Genomic DNA, 14,771 nt, shown 5'->3' with positions numbered 1-14,771 from the left:
AATCAATTTTATTGGAGTGATTTTTGAAGCGGGAAATGAAACGCGTGAAAAATTTGGAGTGATTTTAGCGCTGAACAAAAGTGAAGAGCCGAGCGAAAAGAGAGTGGTTTTTGTTCATACCGCTGTTTTTGAGAGAGCGAAAAATTGATGTGCGAAAAAATTTTTTCTAAGCGAGCGAAATTTTTTTGTTCACGTGCGGCATTTTAAAGCAGTTTTTTATTTATTTTGGTTAAGAGGTTTGGTTATGATTTTGTTTTATTTTTAGGCTGGTTTTGGTAGTGGTTTGAAGGTTTCTGGAAATTAATATGAATTTTATGATAATTCGGAAGTTTTTAATGTATTTTGCTGATTTTCGGGCTAATTTTTGCGTTTTTTTGACGATTATTTTGTTTTACTGGCTCTAATGGGTATTGAAGAAACCCCTTCTACTTGAACAATTTTATGATGACAAATGGTTACAGTTTTGTGGGTAAGAATCATTCTTTTGTTGAGAAACATGACAAAAAAAATTGGCGAAAATTGGAGCTATTTTTCTTAATTTTTTGCAGTTCGTCTTTTTTCTGTTTTTAGCTAAGTTTCTTTGCCTATCATGACTTGCCTATTTTTTTGCGAGCATCTGGATGCCCTATTGACTGAAGGGAATTTTTATTTGGATTTATATGTTTTTAAAATATTAAAAAATTTAGTAACTTTTTCCAGTTTTTCAGTGAAAGTTGTTTTTAAGAGCTTTTTTTCAATAATTTTAGCGTAGTGTTTTTTCAAAATTCACATAAACGGTTTTTGTCAGTACTAGTTGTTTTAATGATGTTGTTTTGGCAGAGATAGTTTTTTCGGGATCTCAATATATAACAAAATTTAAATCAGATTTTTTATCATATTTTAACAGATTTGATTTTATTGTTTTTACTTTTCTGTTTCATGACTTTGTTTCAAGATAATCATAATTTAGTGAAGGCACTTTTTGTTTGATGAGTAGTTGGATGGCGTTTAAATGGGTTTTCACTTCGAGTCGTTTCCGGAATTCTTCCGGCTATGTTTTTTTTTTAAGATCTGTTCACACATTTTCATGATTTTTGAAGTCAAATTGGAGTAGTGATTTTGGTCACGCCGAAACAGAAAATGGAGCGAAAAAGCGAATGGTTTTGCGGCGTGAATTTTTTTCGCTCTAATTTTAAAGTAGAGTGCGAAAATGGTGTTTGAACAAAAATTCGGTTTTTCGGTAGTGGTTTTTTGTTCACATGCGGCAATTTCACTCTGATTTTTACTGTTTTTTTCGATTTTTTGGATCGGATTTTTTTCTAAATGGTTTCCCAATCAATTCACAGCTCATTCTAGGCCTAGTTTTTTGTTTGAATTAAATTTTCATTTCTCGCTAGTGTTTTTTGTTCAGATGCGGCATTTTGACATTGATTTTTTGTTTTTTTTTTTTAATTTTTTGATCTGATTTTTTTTAAAATGGTTTTCTCAATTCACTCATAGTCCATTCTAGGTCTAGTTTTTCTGTTTAGTCAATGAAAATTCTTTGAATTGTACGTCAGGACTTGTCCTGCTATGTTTTTTTATTTCGTCGTCATGATTTTTGTTACGACCATATGACGTCACAGCCACTTTTTGTTCATTCGTTCATGCAATTTCAACTGAATTGCATGTGTGACGTCATTTTTCGCTCTTAGTGGAGCGAGTTTTTTTGTTCATGCGCGTGATTAAATTTTTGGTCACACTTGACTTACCTCACTCTCAAAAATGACTTCCTCAATTTGAAATTGACTTTTATTTACTTTAATTCAAAGAGATAAGGTCAGATGGGTGTGTGTCACTCTAAATGAAGGTTATTTGAGATCAGCTAATAGAGGCAGCAATAACTTATACAGATTTTTAATCAAAATATAACAGATCAGCCTTCAATGAAAAGACGAAATTTTTTGGTCAGTCTTTTTTACTGTTTTTTTTTAGACTGCCGATCTACGAATCAATTGCGGCTATTTTCTGGCAATCTGCCAGCTATGTTACAAAATTTCACAAAGTACTGATAGGTACCATAAGGTATCTTTCGAGTTTGCTGCTGTCTCAGAAGTTTTTACCAGTTGAAGCGGAACTGGGCAATTTACCTCGGCCAGCTGCTTTCTTTCCATGCAGTTACCAGTAATAGAAGTTGAGAATTGCATCAGTGCAAAAAATGATAAAGACTGAGCCGTTTGTAAAAGAAATGCCAACGTACGGGAGCTGCTGGTGCTCCTACCCTAAATAGGAGCTGAAGCACTAATTTTTGAATAATTAACAAGCGTGGAGAAAAATTTTACGCGTTGTTGGGCGGTTATTTACAGCTAAAAGCATAATCGACTCATTTGCTATTGAAGCAACCAATTCCGTCGTTTTAAGTCCTCAAAAGGTGCCAGTGAGATTGTGGTGGCTAAATATTAGTAGCCATTGACTTCGAGTTGTGCCCGCGGACTCTAATAAACAACACTCATTACGACTAGCTTTCACGATTAGACACTTTGGGAAAACACTTTTCGGCCTTGAAAGCCATTTTCAAGTTTCTTGCAGAACAAATGAAATTACTAGGATTTTAATACTTTGCGTGGCATAGAGTCAACTTACTTTTTAACATTAGTTTTAAAAATTGTATGCTAGGTAGTAAATGAAGTTAAAGATAATCATCATCTCTGTTGAGAGTCAAGAATTTTTGGCAGAATTCTGGTTTGTAATTTTGATATTTCAGTTGTGAAATTATGATACTATACAAGAGCAATGATGTTTTTCACCCTGCCAATTGGCGCTGACATTTTAAAGTTTTTTAAAATTTTTTATTTGCAAAATTTGCGAAACTCCGTATGAAAACCCAACTTCTTTCCGAGGCAAGCTACAGCAAAAATTCTTTTGTTGTACACTTTATGCACACATGGGATACTCCATAACATGTTTAGTTCAATTCGAACAACTCTTTGGCGCAATCAAAAAAACTTTCAAAAATAATTATTCGAATAAATCGGAAATTTACAAATGAAAAACAAACTTTTTGCATAGCCAAGATATAGCTTTTTTGTTTAACACTCTAATACGTACACCGAGGATACTCCATGCCAAGTATGGATCAATTTGAACAACTCCTTGAACCGACCAAAAATACTATATTTGAAAAATTGTTCGAATTAATCAGAAATTTACGTATGAAAATCTAACTTTTTTCCTAGCCAAACTGTAGCAAAAATAGCTAGGCAAGCTATGCCCAAAACTCTTTTTGGTCTATTTACACAGGGTATACTGCATTCCGAGTTTGGATCGATTTCAACCACTCCCTGACTGAACCAGTCAAAAACACTATTTCAAAAATAATGACAGAATTATTCGGATAAATTGGAAATTTACGTTTGAGAAGCTCACTTTTTTCCTGGGTGAGCTATACCAAACATTCTTACTGATTCAGGCTCTCTACAGAGTGGAGATCTCCCATGCCAAATTTGGTTGGATTTGAACAACTCCTTGACATTTAATATATCCCTTTTTTAAAATTCGGAAATTTACGTATGGAAACCTAAATTTTTTCTTAGGCAAGCTATGCCTCAAAAAGTTTTTTCTTTTCCCTTTTAGATACATCGGGTATACTCAATACCGTGTTCCGTTAGTTTTGGACAACTCTTTGAGCCAGTCAAGAACATGGTACTTTAAAAATAATGACAGAACTTTTAAATTAAATAGGAATTTTACGTATGAAAAGCTAACTTTTTTCTTAGGCAAGCTATAGCAAAAAATTTTGATCTACACTCTACGTACACAGGGGATGCTCCATACCGAGTTTGGTTTGATTTGGACAATTTCTTGACTATTTAAAAGAATTTAAAGTGTGCATGTCGCTAACTCTTTTCGTAGTCATGCTATACCAACAATTTTTGGGATTTTTAGACTGCCTATACGTTGGGGACCTCTGGCCATGAGTTTGAATTGAATTGAAAAACTCCTAGAACCGATGAAATTAACCTATTTTTGGAGTAGTACAATCAAAATGACCAAATTTACGTACGAAAAGCTAACTCTTTTCTTAGGCAAGCTATACCAAAAATTGTTGGCGTTGTAGACTCCCTATACGCAGGGGACCACTGGCCATGAGGTTGAATTGATTTGAAAATCTTCTTAACTCGATCGAAATAACCTTTTTTATAAAAGAATAGCACATGATCGAAATGCCCAAAATTAAGTATGAAAACCTACCTAGGCAAGCCTACGCAACAAATTTCGCAGAGTTTGTTTTAACCTGCATATAGTGGATATCTCCCATGTCAAGTTTGGTTTGTTTGGAACAACTCCTTGTTCCAATTGAAAACCAGTTTTCGATAATTATCGTATGGAAACCAGTTTTTTTCTAGGCAAACTTTCTAATCAAAAGTTCTTGCTTATTTAGAACCTACATATACCTGTGACCTCCCAGGTCTGGTTTCAAACGATTTGAACAGCTCATTTACCTTTTGAAGAAAGTTATATTTTAAAAAAGTTAACCGTTTATTAATCTATTTTGACTTTTAACCATTGTAGTTCTAACTTTTCCTGGGCCACCTGGATCAAAAAATATTATTGGTTTATAGCTTGGATATATTGGTAACCTCCCATGTCAAGTTTGGTTTCGTTTTGGCACTTCGAAGGCTTATATATCGACCAGAGCTCTTAATTCGTACAAATTCTCACTCTTCAAAACAAAAATGAAATCAAGTTGGTTGACTTTTTTTAAAGTTTAAAGTGGTTTCAAAACGTAAATAACTAAACTCTCTGCTTTGGAACTAGATACCATCAGCTTGAAATGTTTGCCGATTGAGATAAACTGTTTTGTATACAGTGGATTAGTAGCATTTGGAGACATTTTTTGTAATTTTTGTGCATGTCAGTCACGAACTTCAAAGTCTTACGTTAAATCTATTGGATCTTACAGCACTTAGAATGTGAGAGGTCATTTTTTTTTAATTTTTACGAAAATTGATTGTTGTTTGTCATATATGCGAAACCCAAACTAGATTAACTAGTAAATATACTTATCTTAGCCGAGAGCATGCAGAATACGATCGATGGATAAAAAGAGGATAGGCTTTGTGTTCAGGCACTATCAAATCAGGACTTTGATGTTGTATGGTAAATGATAGCGGTCAAAAGATCAGTTCCGAAGAGTCAATTCAGACTGTTTTTCACTATTCAGTTTGGCAAAAAGCACTTTGCTTTATTCTCGCAACGTTAGCATAAACTTATGTGACAGACAACACCTGTCCGTAAGGATTCACATTTTTGTGTATTCAACGAAAAGATTAAGTTCATGAGTAAGAAAGTTTACTGCAACAGTGTAACAAAGTTCTAACACAACGATCCTGCATTCAATATGGAATGATAATACTAGTAATATAGTTTAACAGTGTTTATAATAGTAGGTGTTATAATTGGTTTCATACATCCTCCACCACAGATGTGCTTGTCATTTTATTTTCAATTTGAGATAGGGATCGTGGGCTCTATGACGTTATACTGATTATAGATCACTGAACTAGTAAGAACTAGATATTATGTCATTTAGTATCTCAGTTGATTAAGTTATTGCATAACATGAATATGCTATGAACAAATAATGAATGGAAGTTGGGCTTTAGCAACGTGTATATCGTTTTTTAAACGTTCAATGCAATTAATAGAGCTTTCGATTGAGCAATCGCGCTGTACAATAATGAATTGTTTTCATGATAAAATTGTCTAGTCAATTGCAATGGTTTTTGGGATATGTCTAGCCGGTAGTTGCAATTGATTTCACTGTTTGTTTGCATTGTTGTTATTGATGCTAGCTAGGTTTGATTGTGTGTAGACAGTTAAGTAGTGTTGTGAAAGAGTGCAGGAAGTTAGAGTGGGTATGTGAGCAGTTATCGATCGAATCTGATATGTTATGATGTACTTTACTTACTTCAACTGCTAAAATACTACTACTACTACTACCGCTGGATGTTTCCGTTTCACCCCGTGAACAAAAGTTATTTTGCAGTTATGTGAGAAAACAGCTGATCAGTTTCAGTATAAATAGTTTTTTACAGCCTGAAAAGCTAGTATTAGACAAAACAAATAATAGAAATTACAAGACTGATGACTGTTCAAAATTCACGGGGGATTGGATTGGTGTTGATGAGTGTTGTGGTTGAGGAGTTGTGAGAGTCTGCTGTGTGGTGATGTTGTCCTTTGTGGTGACTTTTGGTGGGTCTGCTTTCTTTATTGTTATGATGTTTGCGTAGTCTGTGTCTGTGTCTGTTTCCTTTGTGGTTTGTTCCTCCCGTGCTTGGTTGTTCGCTTTGATTTGGTCTACCACGTTGTCAATGTTTCTTTTAGGGGATTTAGTCATGAAGCCTTTTGGGGATCATGAGGTTACTATTCGCATAGGAGTTGATGTTGACGAGTCTGAAGCGAGATTTATTATCTCAATTGTTTTAGAATTGGTTAGCAATGACAGATCCATATGGATTAGTGAATTTGGCTTCTGTGACGGTTGTCAGTCTTTTTCTTGCGAGCGTGAGCTTAGTCTGTGCGATTGCCGCCTCTTTCGCTTTTTGCTCGAATGCTGACGTCTTTTTTTTCGTTGGTCGAATCGTCTTTTTGGATGGTGGAGTGCCTTTCTTTTTCGTTCAGTTCGTAGTTTTTGGGAGTTCCGGTTGGATTTCTTGTTGGATGGTCCTGCTTGATGCTGTAATGGCTGGTTGCTTTCCATGTAAGATGTTCCTCGCCTGTCCTCGTTCGGTCTTTCTTCGCGTGCTTCAGGTGCTCTCGCTGGGGTGCCGGGTTTATTTTGTTCCATAACATGCTGTGTTCCTATCAGTTATGCTTCCCTCTGGAGCTGTTTCTTTTCCTCTAAACAGAATTTACTCATTTTCTCTCTATTTCTATTGTATTCTCGCACTGTCTTACGTGCGACGAAATGTATTAGTCGTGGTTTGGGTTCTTGTGATTGTGGTGTTGGTGTAGGTTTTTGGTATGTTTCTGTTGCTATAGCTAAATCGCTTTTTCGGATTCGTGTGTTTGCTGTTATGTGTGTCGATTTATATTGTGGTTGGTGTGTAATCAGTTATGGTTCCATCTGGAATTATATTCCATAATCGTTTTAATGTTCCTTTTGGTTCTGGTGCTCTTCTCATTAGTGTTTTTCTGGCTACTTGTTTTCTTTTATTTATTAGTACGGAGGTCTTATCTCCGAGTGTTATACTTAATTTATCGGGTGTTATCTTAATTGGTGATGTTTGCTTACATTTAGACTGTCTTTGTCTTGCTAGGGGAATTGTGTCCGACTCCGCATCTGAATTTTCTGGCGTGTTGTACTGTTATGTCCAGATTTGGTTCGGAGTCCGAAAAGTTCTACATTTCTTGTTGGTCGAGCATTGGGCGTCTGAGGATCTTGTCTAAATAAACTTTCTTTATGTTATTGTATTTGAGGTTTTTATTGTTAGGGTGTGACTATATTGCTTGTTTGTGTGTTCGGTTTTCTGCCGAAGTGTGCTTCGAATGGTGTAGTTTTTGTGGTTGTGTTTGGTATCAGTTTTATGTTTTCTATTATTGCGGATATTTTGCTTGCTAGTGTTTCTTTTGACCAATTGGTATCTACGTTTATTGCTGCTAGTCTTTTTATGGTTTGTATTAGTCTTTCGACCATTCCTGTACCTCTGTGATCTCCCGTTGGAGCTAGTAGTAGTCTTATGTTGTTATCTTTGCAAAAGATTTCAAAGTTTTTTGCTTTGAATGCTTGTGCCTGGTCGCACTTTACTGATCTTGGTATTACGTGAAATTCTATGTATTCTTTTAGGTAGCTTATGGCTGTATCGGTCTCACAATTATTATATGTTTCCGCGTGGGGGTATCTGGAATATCTGTCTATTGTTACTAATATATGTGTCTCTACTGCTCTTTGTTATTGGGCCTGCGAAATCCATTTGGAATTCTTTGTTTGGTTCTGATAGTGTTGGTAGTGATGTGTGTTTGTTTTTTGGAATGATGGGTTTTAAGTTTTTACCTGTTTTTGTGCACTGTTTGCATCTTTGCGCTAGCGCTACTACGTCCCTATGGATTTGCGGATACCAGATTAATTGGGCTAAATAAATCATGCCGGCTTGGCCTGGTTGGGTTTTGTGTACTGAGTCGATAACAGTTTTCCGTAACTGAGTACGGATATATGTTTTGCCGTCATAGAGAATGCATCCATTTGGATTTACTGAAAGATCTTTTCGGAGGCTGTACCAGTATTTAGAAAAATTTTTGATTGCGTTCCAATCTTGTAGCTCTTTAAGTCTGCGGATTTTGTTGCTGTTTGTATCGTTTTTTGATTGCTTCCGCTATAAATGATTCACCGAGTACTTTATGTAAGTTTAGTAAGTAGTCTGGGGAATTTTCGAGAGTAATTTCGCCAAAGGGTTTTTCACATTTGTGGGGGTTTAGTGGTTTCAGTCCTTGTCCAATATTTGATATACAGTCTGTTTGGGTGCCGATGGTAATGGCTTTGGGGGGTGGAATGGAATTTGGAGTTTGGGGATTGTCTGGTGGGGTGTTATTATGTTCTATTGATGACATGTTTTTCTTGTTTGGGCCACGAAATCTTTTTGTAATTTGTTGTTCGAATGTGTTTGTGTTGGGTTTATTTCTTGTACAAACGTTTACGAAAAGTGGATTAATAGAGAACGACTGTTTTGTGCTACGAAAATGGCTAAAAGCGTTTTGCTTTGTTTGTTTTCGTTCACTTGTCTGTATTACGTCATTTTGTGCTGGTATATTTGCTGCGATCCTATTGGATGAAATTTTGTCTGCTCTTTTTAGCATAAATTTGAATGAGTCGATTAAGTTAATGACGAAATTTTCGTCTTTTGATATTGGTATCGCTGCTGAGGTCGGATGTCTACTGAAGTAGTCTGCGAATCCCATGTTTTTTCCCGCAATTTGTTCTACTGAAGAATTGAAGGGTGAAAGTCTATCTACCCATCTTGTTAATCTGCTTTTATATGTTTTATTTCCCCTATTGTCTTTGTGCTGATAATAGGGCTTGGTGATCCGTTTAGAGTGTGAAGAGTGACCCGTATAAGTAGTATTTGAAGTGTTCTAGTGACCATACTACTGATAATAGCTCTAATTCATTTATGCTGTATTTTTGTTCGTTGGTGCTTAAAAATCTACTCGCGTACGCGATTGGATGCCATCCATTATTGTATTTTTGTTCGAGGCAGGCTCCTAATCCTTCCTTACTTGCGTCGCAGCGGACCCTTGTTGTTCGGTTTGTATCGAAGTGCTTGTTTTCTTTTATTTGTCTGATTGCGTGTTTTATTTGGTGGAATGATTTTGTGTGTTCTTCATTCCAATCTAATTTGCTGTTTTTTTCTCTTTATGTGAAAGTAATGGTCGGAGTGGTGCTGATATCTGTGATAGGTTGGGGATAAATTTTTAAGTGGTGTATGGTACCCATTAGCGATCTGAGTTGTTTTAGGTTTTTGGTGGGTCCATTTCTATGATGGCTTCGGTTTTTCGTTTCGTTGGTATTATTCCATCTGGATTTATTTTGTATCCCAACCATGTTATTTCTGTGACCGCAAATTCGCATTTATGTAGGCTTATCGCCAAGTTTTATTTGTCTAACCGGGCGAGTACTTTATCTATTTCATTTTCATGGTTTGTAAGCGATCCTTTAGTTATTATTATTATATCGTCTAAAAAGGCGTGTGCTGAATTGATGTTTGCTAGTGTAAAGTCCATTTTTTTTGGATTGTTGCTGGCATATCTGTTAGTCCATAGAAGCCGTTTGTGAATCTGTACGTTTCTGTAGCATTTCCTCCCAATATGTTGAAGTTGCAATGTTTTTGTGTTTCTTCATGTAAGGGGACTTGGCTATATGCGTATTATGTCTATTTTTGAGAAGTACAGTGTTCCTGTTTTTTTGTTTAAATTCGCTGAACTTACATGCTATCGTATCCATAAGGTGGTCTATACTTTGCATCTGGTATTTGTTTTTGTGAATAGCGTCAATTAGTTTTTTGAATCTAGTGCTATTTTTATGGATTTGTCTTGTTTTACTGTGATTACTACTGGACTAATAAAATATTCGTCAGAGCATTTGTCTAATTTAATTATTTGTTTATCTTCTATGAGTTCATTTAATTCTCTTTCTACTTTGTCTATTAGATGAAGTGGAACTCGTCTTCCTTTGTGCTGTGTGGGGTGGAATGGATTGTGGAATGTGGATTTTGTTATGTGGTTTTTTGATTTTCCAATTCTGGTGCATAAGTGGGGATATTTTTTGAATATCCATTTCGCAATGTTGTTTTGTATTGGTTGTATGTTATCTACTCACCTGGTGTTTTGTAGGTTCATTGGATCCCGAGTTTTTGGAGGGTGTCCATGCCTAGTATGCCTAGTAGGTTTACTGTGTTTTGCGGAACAACGAGGATTTGGCAGTTGTGTGCCGTTGTGTTGCCCGCTACTAATCCAGTTGGATTGAGTAGTCAACTTTTATCTTGTTATTGTTGAAGCATCTGAATTCCGCGATGTTCTTATCCTGTTTGACGATTTTGTTGCCTAGTTTCGTTATTAAGTATTGTGCGGTGCGCCGTGAGATGAATGATTGTGGGCTTCCTGTGTCTACCAACCAGTTGATGTCCTCTTCTTTACTTTTTGTTTGTATCCAGAATTCTCCTTGTTGATTGTTGTTAGTCTTTTTTGGTTACTGTAGTGAAATTTAGTGATTGGATAAAATTTATGGAACTCCAGTCTTCCATCATTTCCCTGATATAGCATGTGCTCTCGGGGTCGATTGTTTCTGTCTCTTCTTCTTCCTCCTCTTGGATTGACTCATTATCAGGAATTGATTGAATATTACGAACTGGTCTTGTGTTTGTTTGTTGTTGTGTATTGTTTGTTGTTGGCTTTTGTCGTTGTATATTTGGTTGTTCCCTTGTGTATTTTGTATTTCCGATCTTCTTGGTGGCATTTCGGATCTGCAAACTTCGTTGTAGTGTCCTACTTTTTTACAGATGTTACATATTGAGTTTTTTGCTGGGCAATTGTCGAGGTGTCCTTTGATGAGTTTGTACCCACATTTCCAGCAATCTGGTATCTTGTTGTTATTTGGTGGTATGGGGAGTATGCTTCTTCTTTGTGTTGTCTTTGTTTTAGTTTGATCCCGGATGCACTTGGACTTTGTGCGTGAGTGTTGCTTATCCGTTGTTGATTTTCTTGTTCTCTTTCTCTTGTGATTGCGTAGTGTAATGTTTCTAGAGGGTCTGTCTTCTGAGAGTAGATCCATTTGGATCTGCGGGTTCGACATTCCTTGTATAAAAATGCTTTTGACCAAACTGTCTTCTAGGTCTTCCCAGTTGCATAGTGCTGCTTTTTGCTTTATTCTTGAGTGGAATTGTTCTAGTGATTCGCCTGGGTTTTGTGCATCTGAAAAATTTGAATCTGTCGAATAATTCGTTTCTGATTTCTTTGAATGTGTCCTGTAGTTGTATTAATAGTGCATCTGTTGTACATTTGGATAGTTCCGTGTGTGGATTGCGTTGAAGAAATATGTTTGTTCCTTCTGTTCCGAGTGAGAGATAGATTAAGCTTTTTACTTTGTTATCGGCTTCGTCCCATTTTGAATTGTCTATCATTGGACCTTGGTCGTCTACTGCTTGACATTGATTTTTCCAATCTACTTTTCCTTTTATGTTTCTCTGCTCTCTCTGTCTCTTTTCTGCTGTTTCGTCAGGAAGTGCTGGTTCGTAGATTGGTTCGTTTGGGTAATCTAATTCTTCTGCGGTTGGTTTTGGTCGCAGTAATTTTTCTACCTGAATGTTCTCTTTTGCCGAAATGGCTAGTTTTGTTGTTGTTATCCATTTTCCCCATGTTTTTGTGGGTTGTGCTCCTTTTTCCCAAAATAGGGCTACGCCTATTGGTGAACGTGTTAATGCTGACTGTGCTATGTTGTATGGTAAACGATAGCGGTCAAAAGATCAGTTCCGAAGAGTCAATTCAGACTGTTTTTCACTATTCAGTTTGGCAAAAAGCACTTTGCTTTATTCTCGCAACGTTAGCATAAACTTATGTGACAGACAACAGCTGTCCGCAAGGATTCACAGTTTTGTGTATACAACGAAAAGATTAAGTTCATGAGTAAGAAAGTTTACTGCAACAGTGTAACAAAGTTCTAACACAACGATCCTGCATTCAATATGGAATGATAATACTAGTAATATAGTTTAACAGTGTTTATAATAGTAGGTGTTATAATTGGTTTCATACATCCTCCACCACAGATGTGCTTGTCATTTTATTTTCAATTTGAGATAGGGATCGTGGGCTCAATGACGTTATACTGATTATAGATCACTGAACTAGTAAGAACTAGATATTATGTCATTTAGTATCTCAGTTGATTAAGTTATTGCATAACATGAATATGCTATGAACAAATAATGAATGGAAGTTGGGCTTTAGCAACGTGTATATCGTTTTTTAAACGTTCAATGCAATTAATAGAGCTTTCGATTGAGCAATCGCGCTGTACAATAATGAATTGTTTTCATGATAAAATTGTCTAGTCAATTGCAATGGTTTTTGGGATATGTCTAGCCGGTAGTTGCAATTGATTTCACTGTTTGTTTGTATTGTTGTTATTGATGCTAGCTAGGTTTGATTGTGTGTAGACAGTTAAGTAGTGTTGTGAAAGAGTGCAGGAAGTTAGAGTGGGTATGCGAGCAGTTATCGATCGAATCTGATATGTTATGATGCACTTTACTTACTTCAACTGCTAAAATACTACTACTACTACCGCTGGATGTTTCCGTTTCACCCCGTGTACAAAAGTTATTTTGCAGTTATGTGAGAAAACAGCTGATCAGTTTCAGTATAAATAGTTTTTTACAGCCTGAAAAGCTAGTATTAGACAAAACAAATAATAGAAATTACAAGACTGATGACTGTTCAAAATTCACGGGGGCTAAAATGAAAACATTACGGCGTGATATTGTTGTTTTGTTCTGACCCAAATAGAGCAGACTAGTTTTTAGTAGATGATATGTTTTCGTTTTATCGAGTCATAATCGCCACAGAACAAGTGTAATGTAATGGAATGCAGTTTGATAGCCGTTGCTTATTATAGGTACCAGATTTCATTGTAAACGTTATCGCACCAATTCTTAATTGACTTTTTCAACGTGACTTCTCTTCTGTCTTCTCGTTTCTAAATGTCGGGCAATGTATAAATGAGTAATCTTTTATTTTGTTTTTGCCCCCCTCCCCCTCCATCACACACACACATACACACACCTTCATGGGTTATTTTGTTTGCAGCTAAAAACGCACAAGTTATTTTACCACATTGACGTGGCACGTGTTACATAACAGTCAGCATAATGCGGGGAATAAGGAAAAGATCGACGAACACTATTTGAAACCTTAAATTAATCAGTATCACTATCAAAAGAGGGATCTTTTCCGTTAAATGTCATAACGTGTTTAATCGGATCTTTTCCGTTTGTGCCCCCCCCCCCCCCCCAGTACGTTATGCGCCCCCCAGTTGCAAAGCACGTGCCATTACATAGTAAATCATTATGTAAATATATTGCACGTGCGCCTGGGGGGTGCAAATAATATGCGCCCACTAAGCTGGGGGGGGGGGGCACAAACGGAAAAGATCCGTTAAATCATTATGTAAAAATATTGCACGTGCGTCTGGAGGGTGAAAATAATATGCACCCACTAAGCTGGATGGGGCACAAACGGAAAAGATCCCAAAAAGGTTTCTTCGGTTGTACGCAACCAAAGAAGACAGGTTGTTGCAAAGCAGCGTAAAAATGGGGGATCTATTATGTTTCGCAACCCCTTAGATTGGCTCTATAACTTTTACGCTCCCTCTCACCAAGCGCATGTGCTGGTTTTTTTAAAACAATGACGTGCAATATAACAACTCATAATTTGTGACGAGGTTCATAAAAACACGGGGGGACAGAAGATCCAAATCGTACTCGTGTGTGAGAGTTGGGATCTTTTCCGTTTCTCCTCCCCCCCCCCCCGTTTAATGGTGGATATTATTTGCATCCACCAGCAGCACGTGCCATATTTTAACAATGTTTTACTATGTAATGGCACAAAACTAGGCGGGAGAGCACAACGATCCTAGAGTTGATAGTCAAGCTACACGAATACAATGCGGGACACAGCAGTGGTGCCCTATTGAGCAATAGTTTCTGCTACACCCCTATTTTTTATTTAATTACCAAAAAATTACCAAATTTTTTGGCAAAAAATTACCAAAAAATATTCGGATTGATATTATTAACTCTCTTCCCAATAAATCGCCATCAGGTGAAGACGAAATAAGTAATATATTGGCTAAGACTGCAGGATCAGTGATTACCAAACACCTTACATCATTGATAAATGTATCTTTTTACGAAGGATCTTTCCCCTCTGAGCTCAAAAAAGCTAAAGTGTTTCCGCTTTTTATAAACGGATCACGTGTAGAAGAGAGTAATTATAGGCCAATTTCTCTTTTGAATGTCTTGAGCAAAATATATGAGCGCGCGATGTTCACGAGAGTATACGAATATCTGGAATGTTTTAATCTTTTGTATTTTAAACAGTTTGGTTTCCGTAAAAAACATTCAACTATTGATGCCCTAGCTGAACTCACAGAAACGATAAGATCAAGTAAATCTGAGACAGTTAGTTTTTTCTTGATCTGAAAAAGGCTTTAGATACACTAGATAATGAAATTTTGCTCAACAAGTTGGAACGGTACGGTATAC

This window comes from Convolutriloba macropyga, chromosome 3 (genome assembly GCF_964194025.1).
Source record: "Convolutriloba macropyga chromosome 3, txConMacr16.3, whole genome shotgun sequence".
Lineage (NCBI taxonomy): Eukaryota > Metazoa > Xenacoelomorpha > Acoela > Convolutidae > Convolutriloba > Convolutriloba macropyga.
Note: the sequence above shows the minus strand (reverse complement) of the source record.